This window comes from Pan paniscus, chromosome 18 (genome assembly GCF_029289425.2).
Source record: "Pan paniscus chromosome 18, NHGRI_mPanPan1-v2.0_pri, whole genome shotgun sequence".
Taxonomy (NCBI): domain Eukaryota; kingdom Metazoa; phylum Chordata; class Mammalia; order Primates; family Hominidae; genus Pan; species Pan paniscus.
In genome coordinates, this window is record NC_073267.2 from 96,484,276 (window position 1) to 96,502,369 (window position 18,094).

At 49.6% G+C, this 18,094-nt stretch overlaps 1 long non-coding RNA gene across 1 annotated transcript in view; it reads left to right on the forward strand.

The window, feature by feature from the left end:
* The first annotated feature begins 741 nt into the window (after nt 1-741).
* LOC117976317 (uncharacterized) overlaps nt 742-18,094 on the forward strand; it is a 53,586-nt gene continuing 36,233 nt past the window's right edge. Inside the window, exons 1-4 of the long non-coding RNA XR_010110320.1 lie at nt 742-3,017; nt 4,491-4,574; nt 6,210-6,431; nt 7,077-13,730. This is a non-coding gene — a long non-coding RNA (uncharacterized LOC117976317). The remainder of the gene's footprint in view (nt 3,018-4,490; nt 4,575-6,209; nt 6,432-7,076; nt 13,731-18,094) is intronic.

Here is an 18,094-nt window from a genome sequence, read left to right on the forward strand (position 1 = left end):
AACTTAAGGTGAAAAATGTAAACCACAGCCAGGTCCTGTCACCTGACGCTTCCAAAGCCTCTTGTTTCTCCAGGCACCCTTCTGCAGGTCTCAGCTCCGGTGAAGAAGAAGGCTAGCTGCCCAGCAGACAGGGACAAGGAGTATGCCCACATCTCTGGGGCAGGCACAGCTGTCCTAGGAAGTGGAGGCACCTGCTGAGCTTGTATAAAAAAGGCCGCTTGGGAAGGTTGAAGAAATCCAGTTGCGTGAGCTTGACAAATGATTAGAGGAGAAAGAAAAAGAGCCCACAAAATCCACGGGCATTTGAGGGACCGACCATCTGCTTGGAGTCAACTCTATCTCATAACGAACGAAGTAAATATTCCACCCCAGCCTGAGGACTCTCGGCATCTTGGCATCTTGGGGTCTGCGTTACATCAAAGGGAAAGGATGAAGCATTCTGACAACTTTAAATACCAACGGCAGCGCCTATTCAAGGAAAACCACAGAGGGGCTGCCTTCCCTTCCCAGAACGCCAATTCTGTTTCCTAGGAATTACTACTAAGCAGCTTTTTATTTCCTGCAGGAACCCTCCCTCACTTTTTTTTAAAGATGGGAAAGGAGGGCGATTTAGGGAGACTTAGCCTTAAAAGCTCGTTAAAATGGCACTGGCTGCAGCAGGAGGATGGAGCTGGAAGTGCCCTGTGTTATGGGGCGGGGACTGTCACCTCAGGGCTCTGCAGGAAGCCGCATTCTCCCAGCTAGGTCCAAAGAGGACTCAGGCACCTTCGGAGAGGCCCTTCCCAACTTCCTCCAGAGATTAGATTAGCAAATGGGGAAAATAGTAGATTTTTATTAAACATTAATGAATCTGAACTTTTCTTCCAAAGCAGGTTCAAGTTCAGGATACATCTTTGACAGCTTTTAGCAGCCAGCTCAGTGCTGGAATGTGCCCTCCATATATATATATTTTTAGGTGATGTATCATTTCTGATATAGAAGATGATGGAATGTGGATTTTAGGACCTGGTTTCAAAGCCCAGCTCTTCAGCTGTTTGGGGCTGAGTGATGTCAGGAAAACCCTAGTCTGTGGAACTCTCTCCATCTGCGAAGGTGCCTTCCTTTTCACAGAGACGTTAGGAGGCTAAAACCAAGAGGGGACCCTACCAGTTCTCACAGGTGACATGTGAGAAGGCGGTGATGGGATGCTTGGAGTTTTGATGGAGGAGGGGCTGTTGGAGCCAGGCAGGTGGGGCTGTGATGAACCTCCCTCTGTCTCAGACTCTGCTGCTGTGCAGGGCGAGGGGCACCTGTGAGACTTCCAGTCCTAGGGAGCTGTTTATGTTCATGGCACTGAGATCGTTAAAGACCCATTTATCCCAGATTAGAAACAGGGTGATACCTGTAAGAAGCAAAGACTTATGACTGCAAATGGTACCTCTCCACCTGGCGTTGTCCACCTATCAGATCATCAGGAGATGATCTGTGGGAACTGCCAGTGGGGGCACCACCGTCAAGGATGCTGAAAGGACTCAGAGACCTGGTTGAGGTCCCAAGATGAAATACCATGGTGGGGACATCCCCTCTGCCCCTTGAGCAAAGGAAGAAGGAATTAGCCCAAGTCTCAGAGTTTATGGGACCCCTGATTCAAGACATACCTAGTTATTCTGATGTCCAATGAAAAAGGAGTTATAGTGGGGATTTCTGCTGTTCAATGAGCTTTGGAAAAAAGTGTTGATGGACATCAGTCAGTTTTAAAAATTATCAGATGAAACTTCTACCTTGTAACTAATTTACAATAGTATAGATAAAGGTACTTCTAGAGCGAGGGTCTCCAGGGCAGCTCACTAGATCCAGGTGCTGAGCTGAGCACTGTCCGTTCCGTCTCTCTCAGTTCTCAGAGCCAACCTGTAGGGAAGACACTGCCGCTGCACCCATTTCACAGATGTGAAAGCATGCACAGAATAATTTTTAAAAACCACACACCAAAAAGTGAAGAGAAATAGTGAGTTAGGGAGGAGGACCTTGAACCCAGACAGGCAGACATCAGAGCCAGCATGGTTCTACCTGGCTGTCAAATCAAGTCAGGGTGTGTTTGTGTGTGTGTGTGTGTGTGTGTGTGTGCGTGTGTGTGTGTGTGTGCGTGTGTGCTAAACACATATTCAGTTCTGCCATTTTTTCATTTACAGAAACGTTTTGGAGTCTATTAATCTGCTGCTCATTTTCGAAAATGCCATCAGCATCTTTCCTGTAACATGTAGAGGGCCCCCTCCTTTGGAAACTGCGGTGTATGGCTGGCAGGTGCAATTGTTTGACCATTTCTGAGTAGCGCTCATTTCTGCAGGCTTCTGCCAGTTTGGAGCTGTCACAAGCAAGGCTGCCGGGGGCCTCTTTGCTCCTTTATGTTTGGACACCAATGGTTGCTTTGCTGTAGGAAAGACGGTGAGATTTCGGGGTAGGATACAGGCGCTGTTGGTGCTGGGTCGGGGGGTGGCAGTAGCTCTGCTGGCTTGGTGCGAACTGTGCGTGGTTGGGGGGTGAACTGGGTGAGTAACTGTGCAGCCTGCCAGGCCCTTGTGTGAGTCTAGGACAGATGAGGAACGCAGGAATTTAATTCCAGATGATTACCTTCCTCCTTTTGAACGCTGAATCTTGCAGGAGAGCTGCCAGGGCTCTTCACAAATCGAAGGCAATTCAGATGGTGGGTGGTCTTCTAATCACCAGGCAATTAGATGTGAGGAAGCATTTCCCCGCAGACGTGCGCATTTATTCAGCTGCTTGGTGAGCTCAGCGCCGGCCTCCTCCTGCATCCCGACAGCGCAGGAAGCCGGGCCTCCGCGTCAGTGCCTGGGAATCGCCTGAGGATTTCTGGGCGACCAGGAGCCAGGGCCGCCACCGTTCCCGGGACGGGGAAGAGGAGGTTCACATTTCACTCCTGGAAGGAGAAAATGGAAAATGTTCTACCAGGAGGCACGAATCACTCTGGCACATGCGGTGATAGCTGCAGCAGGAACGAATTCAGCCCATGACATTTGAGTGTACGAGAAATTCTCTTTATTATCAGTTTCTTCTCAATCCCAATTGCAACTCTCGCCTGCCCAGCCCCATGCATCAGGGTTTTTGAGAGATTTAACTTTGGTCCTTTTACCCTTTTAGGGGGTTGGGCTGAGACCCTTAACATCCTCCAGAGTATGTTAAGGGTCTCAGGGGGTCTCAAGCCATCAGAAATATTTGGGGGAGGGGGTCTGGTGCTCCTTCCACCAGGGTCACTGTGGAGACACCTGCGGTGCACGGTCACAGCTCCTGTGGGCAGGAGCTGTTGACGACACAGGTGCGTGGCGGGGGCGGCCGGAGCCTTCTAAGAGCTGCAGGAATGCCCGACCCACACTCTAGGGCAGGAAGAGCAGCGGGAAGCCGTGGGAGGCCAGGCAGCCGCTTAGCTCCTCCCTGGGAGCCATTCTCCAGCGGAGCTGCCAGATTCATAAATAAAAGTACAGGATGCCCGATTCAATGTGCGTTTTACATAAGCAATTCTAGTCATGGTCCTGTGGCTGCTGTAACAAATCACCTCAAACTGGGGCGCTTAAAACGGCAGAAATGTATTATCAGTCTAGAGGCCAGAGGGCCAACGTCAAGGTGTCAGGGCGGGCTCCCCCAGGAGGATCCAGGACCCTTCCGGCCTCTTCCTGCTCCTGGGGGCTCCAGGCATCCCTTGGCTCGTGGCTGCATCGCTCCAGTCTCTGCCTCCGCCCTCACGCGGGCTCCTCCCTGCGCGTCTCTCCTCCTCTGTCTTCACCTCATTGGTATGAGGACACCAGTCACTGGACTTAGGGCCCGCCCTGCTCCAATATGACTTCGTCTTAATTACCACTGCAAAGAACCTATTTCCATATGGAGTCACCTTCTAAAGTTCCGGGTGGGCATGAACTTCTTGGTGGACGCTATTCAACCCATAATAACAATGAAAAAGTTTTTTTTACTTCTACAGGACCTATTCTATGCTAAAATTGTTCTTTTTTAAATCTGAAATTCAAATATTACAAGACATACTTATACTAAAAACTATTCATTTTTACCTGAAGTTCAAATATTGCATGAGATGTAGATATTAAAATTATTTATCTGAAATTCAAATATTGCATGGGATATACTTATACTAAAATGGCATCCCTATTTTATCTGGTAACTCTCTTCCTGCATCCCCCCGCGTCCGTGTGTGTCCTGCCCCTGTGCGGTTCTGCCGTCTTTCAGGCCTCCGTGTTTCCGTGGGAGAGAGAGAGAGCGCACAGGTCACCCACCCCCCGGGCACTGCAAGTGTTAACCGCCCTCCCCCACCCCACTGGCTGCAGGCCCCAGTCCTGCGGGTGTGAGGAGAGCTCAGACTTTGGAAACTGAATAATGCTGCTCTCGCCTTCCTGCATGGGGGTAGGGAAAGGAAATGCTTTAGTGAGATTGCAAAGCAGGAAAAAAAAAAAAGGTCAATCAGTAACTCTTTTCTCTGTATCCATTAGAGATTGCTGGTGAGACAGCAGCCACTGCTCCCAGGCCCGAGAACAGGGGCAGCACCAAAGCTGGTCAGTGTTTCCTCCTTACAGGTAAGGGACGTGGGGAAGAGGAGAGAACTTGACGGCCTTGCTTATTAATTCAGAAAATGTATTAAGGTTGGGTGTGTGGGGGAGTGTGCAGTGAGCAGATAGGGAATCCACAGGCTGTGACCCAGATCCTTGTTTGGGGCAGAGAGACCCGGGCACAGGCACGTAGCACATGGCATCGGACGGGCCCTGTGCCCGGTTCTGTGCAGAGCCCTGAACAGGACAGTTCTCACAACAGCCCAGCAGCCTTAGTGAATGTCCTGTGGACACCTGAGGGACGCTGAGAGGTAGACCATGGTCCTCAAGGTCACGCAGTTGCTAAGTGAGGGAGTGGAAGTGACTGACTCCCCTGGCCTGACTCAGAACCCACAAATGCGGAAATCCAAACTTCTGAGGCTGTTCCTTCTCTTGGATGTGCATGTATTTCTTCGTTCCTTGAGTAATGATTGCATTTTACTATGGGCTGGAGGCTGAGAGAGGCTCAAGGCCACATGTGGTAACATCACACATGGCTCCAGACTCAACAGATAATATGACAGTCCTATTGCACTTCTAGAAATTCAGGATAAAAAAATAATAATGTGCGTACCCAGGGAGAAAAAATGACAAAGCACCCATCACAAATATTTATGCCCCAAATAACATACCCAAATAACATGCTTTACCATTTTTGTAAGAAGCAAAAATTGGTTAAAAGTACAAAAAGGAATAGCGAGAAACACCACGAAAAGGGATTCCTTAAACTTTTAAACGATCAGGTAAAATGAAATTTGTTTATTAAGTTGATGTCTTGGTCTGTTTTCTGTTGCTATAACAGGACACCTGAGACAGGGTAATTTACAATGGAAAGGAATTTATTTCTTATAGTTCTGGAGACTGGGAGGTCTCCAGAAGGGGCGGCATCTGGTGAGGGCCTTCCTGCTGGTGGGGACTCTCTGCAAGGTCCCATGGGGGTGCAGGAACTTACTTCTTACAGTTCTGGAAGCTGGGAAGTCTCCAGAAGGGGCGGCATCTGGTGAGAGCCTTCCTGTTGGTGGGGACTCTGCAAGGTCTCATGGGGGTGCAGGCATCTCAGAGTGAGGGGGCTGAGCCTGCAAGTCAAGCCCTCCCTTTCTCCCCTTGGAAAGCTGCTCGTTCCCACCCTCACGACCTCATCTAATCCTAATCACATCCCAAAACTTCCAACTCTCCAATAGCAGAGGCAGATTTCCTATCCTCTTACTGTCACCATGGGGATTAAGTTTCAACAGGAGTTTGGGAGAAGACAAACATTCAAACCTTGGCAGTTGACTTAATGGATACAAACAAAAGTTATATTACAAATGGAAATTCAAGGGTGGTGTCAACACAGATGCCACCTTCTCCCCCTTGTTTTCAGGGACTAAGCTTTATTTCCGACCTTGGCCTTCTCAAGGAGACTAGTTAAAGCCCTGCCATCCTGGAGGGACCTGGCCAGCCCTAGCCCCAGCCCACCCTGACAGCTCTAGAGCTGTCCTTCCGTTAGATGGCCCCCTATACCCTGAAGCCTTAAACGACACCCAACACCATGATCCTACTGGACAGTGCCCTAAAATGCTCCTGGGTCATTTCATGCCTGGAAGGCAGGAGGAAGCTAAAATCCCACCGTGTTGTCTCCAGTTGTTGGACTGTCTGCCCCATGAGGGAACAAAAGCTCCATCGACGAGCGTGGATCCAGAAGCCCAGGAAATCAGGCTGGAGCCTTCCTTACTTCTGCTGTCTGCAGTGACCACTCTGGATTTGGGATCCAGCCTCCCTGAGACTGTAAACATCTGGGTGAGAGCCAGCCGTGGCTGAGCCCGTAATTACTGGCTGCAGCCTCCCTACGGCGGCACAGAGGAGGTGGGTGGAGAAGGGTTAGCAGGGCCTGTGTGATATGAGTCCCTAAAAACACTCTCAATCAATGGGCAGATTGAGCCTTCTCAAACCATGTCACATACCAGCATCTGTGACATGTGGTCCAAATCAAGTTGGCTTAGCCTTCCATCTGGAAGGATATCATTAGAGGTAGTTGAAACCAGGAAACTTCACACCAAAGACATGAGGCCATAGTTTGAGACAATGTGGTATTCACTTCCAGCTCCATACAGTCCTTGGGTAAATGGTGGCTTAATGTTTGGCCTCAGAAGACTTTGCTCTTTTACTAGAGGCTAAATTTGTCCCCGAGTGCCCATGGCCCTGTGGAAAACTTGGGCTGAGACTTCAGATATGACTTAACTTTTGGTCAAGATACAGACATGCATTCATGCAAGTAAACAGACGCATGCCTGTGTGTCTGCCGCATGCAGGGGGTGGTGGGGAGAGGAGAAGGAAACCCACAGTTTCTCTGTTGTTTCAGGAACCTGTTTCAGGCCTAAAGTTTCCTAAAACAGTCATGCACGTGTTTGTTCTCCATCCTCACTTCACTCTGAGCACTGTGAGTCCAGCTTCACGGCAAAGCCCTGTGTGCAGTGAGCAGTGGTTCACTCCTGGCTTCTGTACATGCAGGTCTGAATGTGCTGCAGAGGAGGGTGCTCCCCAGAGATCACCCCTGTGACAGATCGATTGAAGGACCCCTGAATGGCTGAATTGAGAAGAACAAGCATATTAGGAGGCCATACAATGGGAGCCTCTCAGGCAGACAGACAAAGCCATGGAAACTGCAGACTTATTTGTATGTTTTAGTAAATACCTTTGCTTCATTTTCCCCGTCTCCGCCTGGACTGAGGGTCACCTCACCTCTCCTGGTGTCCAGAGCCTCCTTCAGGACAGATGTTTCAAACCTGAGTTCTCACAAACAACGGGGTCCAGCCCTTCTCAACACGGGAAAGCCCTTGAGCCATCTTTGATTTGTGTGTTTTGATCTAATTGCACTACTGCTTGCAATGCTTGTTTTTAGCGGTGAGTGCTGGTTTAATTTGTTTCTTTCTGGTCTCCCAGCCCCACTCCAGAATTTTGGCTCCTGGAGAGGAGGGGCCCTGAACTGGCATTTTCAGTGAAGCATCCCAGTGCCTTGAATCCAGTAAGCAGCCAGGTGTCTGTTGGCTTCATGGTTTAACAACCTACCATTTGAAGAATCGCAGGGATGAATTAAAAAGAGCCCCGGAGAGGCTCCCCGATCCAGTTGCACTTCCTGCTTAAGCAAAGTAAAGAAAAACAGGAATGAAAACATAACCCAATGGATTAGTTCCATGCTGGCCATTGATGAGGTTGCAGCCACCATCAGAAGAAGGCCAAACGGTTAGAAAGACACGACGGTGAGGAAGATGAGCCTCATTATCGACCGTCACCTGCAGCCCTGCACAGGTGCTCAGAATCTAACACTTGATGGCTGGTTGAGATTCGTGGAGTCCTAATTAGGAATGGGGAGTCAGGCTGGCAGGACCCAGGGAAAGCAAAAAGAGAAGGCAGAGAAGCTCCAAGTCTGCCTGTCTTCATGATCCAGAACACATAGTCCTGCTGCACAAGTAACTCACAATCTTCCTGTGTCTAGCTGTCATTAGACTCTTGGCTGATAGAAAAATGCAAGTTAGCACACCGCAGCCTTGGTGTTGTCAGTACTGCATGTCGCTCTCTCCAGCACACCGCAACCTCGGTGTTGTCAGTACTGCATGTCGCTCTCTCCAGCACACAGCACAAGCACCATCCTATCAAGTCCCCAGCAAGCCTTTGTCTCCTTGCAGTCAGCTCCTCTCTTGCTGGCCTGCCTGTTGCCTCCTTGCTGTGTATTTTCCTACTTTCTCTAATTTGCCTTTTTTTTTTGAGATGAAATTTTGCCTCAGCCTCCCAAGTAGCTGGGACTACAGGTGTGTGCCACCACGTCCATCTAATTTTTGTATTTTTCGTAGAGACGGGTTTTCACCATGTTGGCCAGGATGGCCTTACCTCTTGACCTCCTGATCCGCCTGCCTCGGCCTCCCAAAGTGTCGGGATTACGGGCATGAGCCACCGCACCTGGCCTAAATCTGCCTTTCTTAACCTACAATTGTCTTTACCCTGAGCCGCTGGCCCCAGATAGTCGCTGCTCACCCGTGACAATATTTCACCACTGAGATCATTTATCCTCAAAAAAATGAGTAGAATGGCCACGGAATTGTGTCCAAAGAATGAAGGAGCAAAACAGTCTTGGAGTCTTAGGAGCAAAACATCTGCATTACTAATATCCTCCCAAGTCCACCAAGCCTCAGCTAGGAACGGTTCCCCACTTGTGAAGTGTCTGATAAGTTCTAGTTTCCTTCCTTCCTTCCTTCCTCTCTCTCTCTCTTTTTCTTTCTTTTCTCTTTCTCTCTTTCTTTTCTTTTTCTTTCTCTTATCATTCTTTCCTTTCTTTCTATCTTTCTTTCTTCTATCTTTCTCTCTCTCTCTGACAGTCTCACTCCATTGTTCAGGCTGGAGTACAGTGGCACAATCTCAGCTCACTGCAACCTCTGCCTCCCAGGTTCAAGCAATTCTCCTGTCTCAACCTCCTGAGTAGCTGGGATTACAGGCTCTCGCCACTACATCCAGCTGATTTTTGTATTTTTAGTAGAGGTGGGGGTTTCATCAAGTTGGCCAGGCTGGTCTCGAACTCCTGACCTCAGGTAATCTGCCCAAACGTAATCAAACACCACCTGTTCCCCAAAAACCAATGGAAATAAAATTTAAAAACAAAAACAAAAAGCATCTCCTCAGCATTGTGTTCGAAGAGAGGCAGCTGCGAGGACCTTGCTGTTCCTCACCCTCGGAAGCCGTGCCTCTCATCTGGGCCCTTGGTCTGGCATCCCCGGCCAGTGCAGCCCCTTCCACCGTGGGGTAGGTGGCGGGCGGAGGGGCCAGCCTGGCTGCCTGGCATCCCCATGGTTCCTGTAATAAATAACAAGCCTAACTGACAAATTTGCTGTTTTCTTATACGACTGCCACGCACGCTACAAAGTGTGAGGCAAACCGCAAGTCATCGGCATCACAGCAAAACAAAAACACACACACAACAGAAGAAACCACGCTGGTGAGGTCAACAGGGTAAGTTCTGCCTTGTAGGGTTTGCTGGGAAAAAAAAAAAAAAAAACGTGGAGAAGGAGACGTGGGGGCGGGGAGGGCTGAGGTCAGAGCCAATATTGAAAGAAATCTATTTGTGGCTGTGGGAGGGATGGGGACGGCGGCAGGAATTTAAAGAGGCAGAAGTTCATTTCCTGTGATTTATGGGACTTTGCTGACTTTCACGCTCCGGTTCTAGGGACAGGGAGACCCTCCCTGCGGGAGCCGCTGCTAGAGGGAAAGGCAGCGTTGGATCGGATGCCGGCCCCAGCCTGGGAGACGTGCTTCCTCTGCAGCCTGTGATCAGGAGCGAAATGTAGAGACCAGAATCGTTCAGAGGCAGGGCTGGTCCCTGTTGATTTATGACTCAGGCAAACAGTCCATTCATCTGTCAGCGGCTCCACTTCTATCCCCAGCTTACTGGAGGCAGAAGAATGTCCCCTGGAAGTGGTCTGAGCTGCTTCCTGTGGTTGCCCCATTCCTCCGGGTGGGGGATCCTATTTTTAGAGAGCCACCACTGCCATGAAGGTCCAGCCAGCTCATCGGCACCGTGCGGCATGGTGGGACGCAGTACTGAAATTCGAGGGGGAGCTAGGCATTCATAGCTGTTTCTTACAAACGAGAAAGGCACTGATTCTGAGGCTCCATTTCCTCCTCTGTAGGTGGAAGATAGAGGAGGCTATACAGGGAGGCTCAGTTGTGCCTGACACACAACATTCTCCAGGAACAGGAGATGAATGAATACAAAATCAAATAGGTGATTTCCCTCTACCTCCAGCAGACAAACCCAGAATAGCAAAGATCACTTTCATGCGCGTCTGTGTGAAGAGACCACCAAACAGGCTTTGTGTGAGCAATAAACCTGTTTATTTCACCTGGGTGCAGGTGGGCTGAGTCTGAAAAGAGTCAGTGAAGGGAGATAAGGGTGGAGCCGTTTTATAGGATTTGGGTAGGTAAAAGAAAATTACAGTGAAAGGGGGTTTGTTCTCTGGCGGGCAGGAGTGGAAGTCACAAGGTGCTCAGTGGGGGTGCTTTTTGAGCCAGGATGAGCCAGGAAAAGGACTTTCACAAGGTAATGTCATCAGTTAAGGCAAGGACCGGCCATTTACACTTCTTTTGTGGTGGAATGTCATCAGTTAAGGTGGGGCAGGGCATATTCACTTCTTTTGTGATTCTTTAGTTACTTCAGGCCATCTGAGCGTATATATATACGTGCAGGTCACAGGGGATGCGATGGCTTGGCTTGGGCTCAGAGGCCTGACATTCCTGCCTTCTTAATAAGAAAACAAAATAGTGTTGAAGTGTTGGGGCGGCGAAAATTTTGGGGGGGTGGTATGGAGAGAGAATGGATGATGTTTCTCAGGGCTGCTTCAAGCGGGATTAGGGGCGGCGTGGGAACCTAGAGTGGGAGAGATTGAGCTGAAGGGAGGTTTTGTGGTAAGGGGTGATATTGTGGGGATGTTAGAAGAAAGATTTGTCGTATAGAATGATTGGTGATGGCCTGGATACGGTTTTGGATGAATTGAGAAACTAAATGGAATAACAGAAGGAGAAAAACAGGTATAAAAGGTCTAAGAATTGGGATGACTCAGGATATCTGATTAGAGAGCGCCTAAGGAGATTCAGCATAGTCCTGCCAGCAAAGATTATTTATTTACTTCAAGAGTTAAGAGTGGCAGTTTGGGGATAGCACCAGGAGATATCAGCTGTGATGGCTTGGAGAAACAGTGTAAACCGGCAGTGTAAACAAGAGCAAGGCATGTATGAGTAGTTGAGAACGGTGAATAGGAGTATGACTAGACAGAAGATGGTAGGGACGACAAGCTTTTTGAGGCACAGTCTAAGTTGGTCTGGTGTCTGGAATGAGACTGGGGCCTAATGAAAAGGAGCGTCTATACAGGAGCTTAAATGGGCTGTACCCTGTAGCATTCCGAGGACAGGCCTGAATTCTGAGAAGGGAAAGTGGTAAAAGTATTGTCCAGTCCTTTTTAAGTTGGTGACTGAGCTTGGTGAGGTGTGTTTTTAAAAGACCTTTAGTCCATTCTACTTTTCTTGAAGACGGAGGACTGTAAGGGATATAAAGGTTTCACTGAATACTAAGAGCCTGAAAAACTGCTTGGCTGATTTGACTAATAAAGGCTCATCTGTTATCAGACTGTATTGAGGTGGGAAGGCTAAACTGAGGAATTATGTCTGACAGAACGGAAGAAATGACTGCGATGGCCTTCTCAGACTCTATAGGAAAGGCCTCTACCTATCCAGTGAAAGCATCTCCCTAGACTAAGACATATTTTAGTTATCTGACTCAGGGCATGTTGAGTAAAGCTAATTTGCCAGTCCTGGGTGGGGCAAATCCTCGAGCTTGATGTGTAGGGAAGGGAGGGGGCCTGAATAATCCCTGAGGAGTAGTAGAATAGCAGATGGAACACTGAGAAGTTATTTCCTTGAGGATAGATTTCCACGATGGAAAGGAAATGAGAGGTTCTAAGAGGTGGGCTAGTGGCTTGTACTACAGCATAACCTGCCTTTGCTGGTGTGTGGCAATTAGGCCTGGTGGAACCGCCATCAGTAAATCAAGTGTGATCAGGGTGAGGAACAGGAAAGAAGGAAATTTGGGGAAATGGGGTGAATGTCAGGTGGATCAGAGAGATACAGTCATGGGGGTCAGGTGTGGTATCAGGAATAATGTGGGAGGCCGGATTGAAGTCTGGGCCAGGAACAACGGTAATTGTGGGAGACTCAACAAAGAGTGAGTACAGCTGAAGGAGCCAGGAAGCAGAAAGTATATGCGTCAGGTATGAGGAAAAAAATAGATTTTGGAAGTTATGAGAACTGTAGAGAGTGAGTTGAGCATAGTTTGTGATTTTGAGGGCCTCTAAAAGTATTAAAGCAGCGGCAGCCGCTGCACGCAGACATGAGGGCTAGGCTAAAACAGTAAGGTCAAGTTGTTTGGACAGAAAGGCTACAGGGTGTGGTCCTGGCTCTTGTGTAAGAATTCTGACCATGCTAACCATGCCTAGGAAGGAAAGGAGTTTGTTGTTTTGTAGAAAGGTTTGAGAGATCAGTCAGACACGATTGGCAGGGACAGCACGTGTGTTTTTATGAGAATTATGCCGAGATAGGTAACAGTTGAGGAAGACATTTGGGCTTGATTGAAGTAATGGGGGCTGTCCGTGAAGCTTTGCGGCAGTACAGCCTAGGTAATTTGCCGAGCTTGATGGGTGTCAGGGTCAGTCCAAGTGAAAGCGAAGAGAGGCTGGGATTAAGGGTGCAAAGGAATAGTAAAGAAAGCATGTTTGAGATCTAGAACAGAATAATGGGTTGTAGAGGCAGGTATTGAGGATAGGAGAGTATATGGGTTTGACATCACGGGGTGGAGAGGCACAACAATTTGGTTGATAAGGCGCAGATCCTGAACTAATCTGTAAGACTTGTCCGGTTTTTGGACAGGTAAAATGGAATTGTATGGAGCATTTATAGGTTTTAGAAGGCCATGCTGTAGCAGGCGAGTGAGAACAGGCTTTAATCCTTTCAAAGCATGCTGTGGGATGGGATATTGGCATTGAGCAGGGTAAAGGTGATTAGGTTTTAATGAGATGGTAAGGGGTGCATGATTGGTCGCCAAGGAGGGAGTAGAGGTATCTTATACTTGTGGGTTAAGGTGGGGGGATACAAGAGGACGCAAAGGAGGCTTTGGGTTGGGGAGAAGGGCAGCAGTGAGATGCAGCTGTAGTCCAGGAATAGTCAGGGAAGCAGATAATTTAGTTAAAGTGTCTCAGCCTAATAAGGGAACTGGGCAGGTGGGGATAATTAAAAAGGAGTGCTTAAAAGAGTATTGTCTAAGTTGGCACCAGAGTGGGGGAGTTTTAAGAGGTTTAGAAGCCTGGCCGTCAATACCCACAACAGTTATGGAGGCAAGGGAAACAGGCCGTTGAAAAGAAGGTAATGTGGAGTGGGTAGCCTCCATATCGATTAAGAAGGGGACGGACTTACCTTCCACTGTGAGAGTTACCTGAAGCTTGGCGTCCGTGATGGTCTACGGGGCTTCCGAGGCGATCGGGCAGCGTCAGTCTTCAGCCGCTAAGCCGAGAAGGAGTCGGTCAGAGAGCCTTGGGCCAGCGTTCCAGGGGCTCTGCGAGTGGCTGCCAGGTGAGTTGAACAGTCCAATTTCCAGTGGGGTCCCACACAGATGGGACGCGGCTTAGGAGGAATCCTGGGCTGCGGGCATTCCATGGCCCGGTGGTCAGATTTCTGGCACTTGTAGCAAGGTCCTGGGGGAGGAGGTTCTGGAGGAACGCCTGGCTGCTGCGGTTCAGGTGTTTGGAAGTTCTTGTGTGCTGGAGATGTGGCTGGGGTTTGTCTCACAGTGTAGGCAAGGAATTGCAACTTTTTTCTATTATTGTACACCTTGAAGGCGAGGTTAATTAAATCCTGTTGTGGGGTTTGAGGGCCGGAATTTAATTTTTGGACTTTTATTTAATGTCGGGAGCAGATTGGGTAATAAAATGTATATTGAGGATAAGATGGCCTTTTGACCTTTTAGGGTCTAGGGCTGTAAAGCGTCTCAGGGTTGCTGCCGAACGAGCCATGAACTGGGCTGGGTTTTTATATTTGATGAAAAAGAGCCTGAACGCTATCTGATTTGGGATAAAGAAAAAGGAGCATTAACCTCGACTATGCCTTTGGCTCCAGCCACCTTTTTAAGAGTAAATTGCTGGGCAGGTGGGGAAGGGCTGGTCACGGAACTAAACTGTAAGCCGGACCGGGTGTGAGGAGTGGAGGTGATAGAAGGATTATAGGGTGGAGGAGTGGAGGCTGAGGAAGAATGGGGACTTAGCTCGGCCTGGTGACGAGCAGCCTGGGGAGGAGGGGAAAGGTCAGATGGGTCTGTAGAAAAGGAAGACTGGGAAGACTCAGCGATGCTTGGGGTTGGGACTGAGGGGACAGGCGGGGGGGAAAGGAGGAGGATCTGGGACGAGTTGCGCTGGGCACAGAGACTAGGGAGGGACTGATGTGTAAAAGAATGCCTGGATGTCAGGCACCTCAGACCATTTGCCCATTTTACAACAAAAATTATTTAGATCTGGTGGGATGGAAAAATTGAAAATGCCATTTTCCGGCTATTTGGAACTACTGTCGAGTTTGTATTGGGGTCAAGTGGCATTGCAGAAGAAAATAAGGCATTTAGGTTTTAGGTCAGGTGTGAGTTGAAGAGGTTTTAAGTTTTTGAGAACACAGGCTAAGGGAGAAGGAGGAATGGAAGGTGGAAGCTTACCCATAGTGAAGGAGGCAAGCCCAGAGAAAAGAGAAGAGACACGGAGAAGGGGTAGGGGTTTCTTGCCTTCCAGAAAAGCAGAGAAAGTGTTGGGGCATGGAAATAAGGAATTGGGGCACAGAGATAAGAGGTTGGGGTGTGGAAATAAGGGATTGGGGCGCAGAGATAGAGGTTGGGGTGCGGAAATAAGCCATTGGGGGGTTCTTGCCCCCTAGGAAAGCGGGACTTGCCGCTAAGGGTGAAGGAGAAGGGGTTGAGGGGTACTTGCCCCTGCCCCAGGAAAGTGGGACTAGCCGCTAAGGGTGAAGGAGAAGGGGTTGAGGTACTTGCCCCTGCCCCAGGAAAGCGGGACTTGTCGCTGAGGATGAAGGACCAAGGCAGGCGTCCCTGCATGGTCTGACACCCTTGAAACGTGGTTGTATAATCAGAGAGGCGTCCCTGCAGTGATTAAACACCAAGGGAAGGCTGCCTTCCCAGTCCGTGACCGGCGCCGGAGTTTGGGTCCATGGATAAAACGTGTCCCTTTTGTCTCTACCAAAAAATGAAAGGAATTGAAATTAAGAGAAGGGAGAGACTGAAGTGTGGCACCAAGATTGAAAGGAGAAAGAGGTTGAGGGATAGTGAGGGAAGTTGGAGAAGAGAGTAAAAAGAGGCCGCTTACCGGATTTGAAATTGGTGAGATGTTTCTTGGGCTGGTCGGTCTGAGGACCTGAGGTCGTAGGTGGATCTTGCTCACAGAGCAAAGAGCGGGAGGACGGGGGATTGGTCTCCCAAGGGAGGTCCCCCAATCCGAGTCACGGCACCAAATTTCATGCGCGTCCGTGTGAAGAGACCACCAAACAGGCTTTGTGTGAGCAATAAACCTGTTTATTTCACCTGGGTGCAGGTGGGCTGAGTCCGAAAAGAGAGTCAGGGAAGGGAGATAAGGGTGGGGCCGTTTTATAGGATTTGGGTAGGTAAAAGAAAATTACAGTCAAAGGGGGTTTGTTCTCTGGCGGGCAGGAGTGGAAGTCACAAGGTGCTCAGTGGGGGAGCTTTTTGAGCCAGGATGAGCCAGCAAAAGGACTTTCACAAGGTAATGTCATCAGTTAAGGCAAGGACCGGCCATTTACACTTCTTTTTGGTGGAATGTCATCAGTTAAGGTGGGGCAGGGCATATTCACTTCTTTTGTGATTCTTTAGTTACTTCAGGCCATCTGGGCATATATATACGTGCAGGTCACAGGGGATGCGATGGCTTGGCTTGGGCTCAGAGGCCTGACAATCACCCCATGAACTAATGCAACCATATCAGGCAAATTGCACCCCCTTTTCTGTCTTTTGTTCTCCCCCAGGCACACTTGCCAGCTTCCTCTTTCTACGTCCTCCTGGGCATACCCAGCCTTCATCATGAAGTTGTGTCTGTTTTCCACTCACACGCTTCCCAGGAAGAGTCCTGGACAGCGTATCAGGATCTCTCATTGTTTTGCTTGAACTCACTGCAGACTCATCTTGTGGCAAGGCTCACCACCCACCATGCCAGGCCTTGTCAGTGCCCTGGGGCAGCGTGGATGGGCTGCCCATGCTTTCAGCTGACAGACAGCAGCAAAGGCCATCGCCTCCTTCTGACGGAATCAGAAGGTGGAACCAGGCCAGTGTAGGGTGGGACCAGAACTGATGTCTGGACACATGACCCATAGACTGTCCCTGCCATTGGAGAGCTGGGGACCGCGCCACAGGAGGCTGCGTGGTTATCGCCTGTGAGCCACGAAGACCTTCATTTCGTCGTCTGTGTTTACTTTGTGTCTCCTCTGAATGTGATCCTATGTTCTGGGTTGTTGTTGTTTCCCGAAATGGCTGCATTTCAAATACGCTGTTCTTTTCCCATCAATAGTTTCTTGCCAGCTGGGTGCAGTGGCTCACGCCTGTAATCCCAGCACTTTGGGAGGCCGAGGCAGGTGGATCATGAGGTCAAGAGCTCGAGACCAGCCTGGCCAACATGGTGAAACCCCGTTTCTACTAAAAATACAAAAATCAGCCAGGCGTGGTGGCCCGTGCCTGTAGTCCCAGCTACTCGGGAGGCTGAGGGACGAGACTCGCTTGAACCCAGGAGGCGGAGGTTGCAGTGAGCCAAGATTGTGCCACTGCACTCCAGCCTGGGTGACAGAATGAGAATCTGTCTGAACGAACGAACGAAAGAAAGAAAGAACGAAAGAAAGAGAAAAAGAAAGAAAAAAAATTCTTGACTTGGTTTGAGTTGCCAGGAGCAAATTCTAGATCAAAGATTCACATATTTGGGAGGTGATCCCTGGCCACACCTGTAGAAGGGTGGGAGGGGAGGCAGCGAAGGGAAAGGCCCATTGAGGGCGTGTGATCCCACCCAGCATCACTCAGGGCATTTAGACCTGAATCCCGCTGGGGGCCCTGGTTTACAGTGTACACCCCTGCCCCAGTTACCCCAGCTCCCTTCAGTCAGTGGCCGAGAGATGTTCAGGGACAGCTGTGGCTGGGACCTGATGATCCACCAGCCCTGGGGCAAGGCACAGTCAGGCACATTGATTCCAGGCTTTGGTAACTGGGGGATGTTGGTGCTAGAAGCAGAAGAACGTAGGCAAGCAGGCATTCCTGCATAGGAATATCATTGGGCTAGAGCAGACCTTTCTCATCTGTAAGAAAAAAGCTATTAATGCCTACTTCCCCACCCCCAGCTAATGTCAATGCTCTATAAGCTTCTAGCCTGTCGTATAACTTACAACTCTTGCTTTATGGTTATGCAAAGACCATAAACTATTTAAACCTCGCTAACACCATTGTGTCATCCCAGTCATGGATAGGCTGGCTATGCCTAGGAGGATGTAGAAAGAGAGGGGCTGGAGGGGCAGGGGAGCTGCTGAGGGGCCTTGCTAGCCACGGTAAGTGCCACCGTGTGATGTTGGCTCCTGGACTCTGAAAGCCAGGGGGAAACACTTGCCTGCACTTTATCCTATAGGTGGGAGGTAGCCACCAAGGGCTTTGTTCAGGGCATGGAGTGCTAAGAACTGGGCTTTGGGCCAGCAGAAGGCCGTGAATGAGGTTCCCATCACCTGTGCCCTACCTGGCCTTGGCTGTCCACTGGTCCATCGCCTCCTGGGGCTGTCCCCACAGAACCCTGCCAGCATCCCTGGCAAGCGTGTGTTTGGCATGGACTCGTGGCCAGGTGTGCTCGTGTACACATGCGTGAGCAGCGATGCGTATCAGAGCCCCCTGAGATGCATATTTT